Here is a 1,852-nt window from a genome sequence, read left to right on the forward strand (position 1 = left end):
CTTCTTTAGTATTCTTTCCATCCAGGAAGAGCAACAGACACACCAACTGCGGGTGCTTCCTCAGCCTGACAAAGGGCTTTTCAACACAAAAGCTGGCATCCCTGGCAGCTAAGCTCAGCTCACCTGGAGCCTCACAACTCCACTACAAACAGCAAGCCTCAGGCCTATCAAAGATGTGACAGGTCTGGGCTTTCCCCAGCCAGGACTGTGTGCATGCATGCATTACCTGGAGATTATGGCACCTCTTACCCACCTTTCACCAAGGGATCATTGGTCCTGGCATTTACAGAGCTGCCACACCAAGAGCAGTCCCACCAGGCCTCCCTACCCTGACAGGGTGCAGTTTTAGTGGTTGTGCCCAGGACCTTGGGTCTCCTCCTTCCCCATAGCCCCAGCCCATACCTCCAAGGTCATCCTGGCAGAGGAGTGAGCTCAGCAGGGGCATGTTCTTCCCCTGCTGGCTGGTGATGCAGTGAGCAGTGCCCCTCCAGCTGAGAGTGGGGCATTAACTGGTTTTTAAAAAAGGAAAAAAGGAAATAGGTGCAGATAGAGTGAGGAGGTTGGCACTCAGTCCATCTGCAGGTGGAGCTTGGGAACCCCAGCAGTGGGTGTTACCTTCAGAAACACCAGCTGCTGCACCAAACCAGGATCCAAGCAGGTGCAGTGGGGTGTTAAACACCCTCTCACTTAGAGGCTGGTGGAAAGGACAGGTGTCACCAGGCAACCATGGCCAGATCCTGCTACGTCTGGCTGTGGCTTGCCCAGTAGGCCAAGGGATCACAGTCCAATGGTTCCACATCCTCTGTGAAATAGGTAGCCACCAAAGCCTTGGTGCTACCTGCCCGAGGCCAGGGTCTGGTGTGTTTGGACCTCAGCATTGCCCTCGGCCCACATTGGCAGTAGCTGGCATGGAGGAGACGTGCTGGTGCTGGTGCTGGTGCTGGGAGTGCTGGCATGGGACAGTGGATTCACCTCTTCCACATCCCCTCGCCTCTGCCCTTCTGCCTCCCTGTTCACCAGCACCTGCGTCCAGTGATCAAGGGTTTTGGTGCTGCCAGTGCACATGCTCCCCTTCACCCTCAGGTCACATATGCACACCAGTATTGTGGACTGTACTGAACCACAAGGGATCCAGCCATCTCCTGATGCCATCCTTCAGCCACCTCAGCAGTGCCTACAAGTCTGGTGACAGCAGCCTGCCCCAGCCAGAAACACTTATCCCCTGACATGTCTTCATTTGGTTCTCCAGTTCCCTCACTATGGGGACCACCTGGCTAAGGGGTGCTGAGGGTCTCGGTGGCCTTGAGAGAGGGTTTGAAGACCACCAAGATCTGGTAGATGGTACCCCAATTCTGACCTCATGAAGGAACACCTTAAGAGGCTGGACACCTTCAAGTCAGCCAGCCCTGACAGTTTATACCCCAGAGTACTCAAGGAGCTGGCGAGCATCATAGCCCCTGGCATGGATCTTCAAGAACTCCTGGTGCTCTGGTGAAGTGCCCAAGGACTGAAAGAAAGCCAATGTTGTGCCTATCTAAAGCGTCCACACCTGAGGATAGGAGGGTAATCCAGGCTGACCTTGACAGGCTCAGGAAATGGGCAGACAAGAATCTGATGGTGTTTAACACAAAAAAATGCAAGGTTCTCCATCTTGGGAAGAAAAACCTGCAGCATGCTTATAGGCTCGGCAGAGCTACGCTGGATAGCACTACACACAAAAAGGACTTGGGGGTCATGATTGACCACAAGATGAACATGAGCCTTCAATGTGATGCTGTGGCTAGTAAAGCAAGCAAAACACTGGCTTGCATCCATAGGTGCTTCTCAAGCAAATCCCAGGACATCATTCTCC

General features: G+C 53.6%; 1 long non-coding RNA gene across 1 annotated transcript in view; it reads right to left on the reverse strand.

Annotated features, from left to right (window-relative positions):
* Positions 1-1,279: 1,279 nt before the first annotated feature.
* The window catches only part of LOC109313345, an 8,414-nt gene continuing 7,841 nt past the window's right edge, over positions 1,280-1,852 (reverse strand). The window contains exon 3 of the long non-coding RNA XR_002102033.1: positions 1,280-1,292. This is a non-coding gene — a long non-coding RNA (uncharacterized LOC109313345). The remainder of the gene's footprint in view (positions 1,293-1,852) is intronic.

This window comes from Crocodylus porosus, unplaced genomic scaffold (genome assembly GCF_001723895.1).
Source record: "Crocodylus porosus isolate Cpor-Errol unplaced genomic scaffold, CroPor_comp1, whole genome shotgun sequence".
NCBI classification, from domain to species: Eukaryota; Metazoa; Chordata; order Crocodylia; family Crocodylidae; genus Crocodylus; species Crocodylus porosus.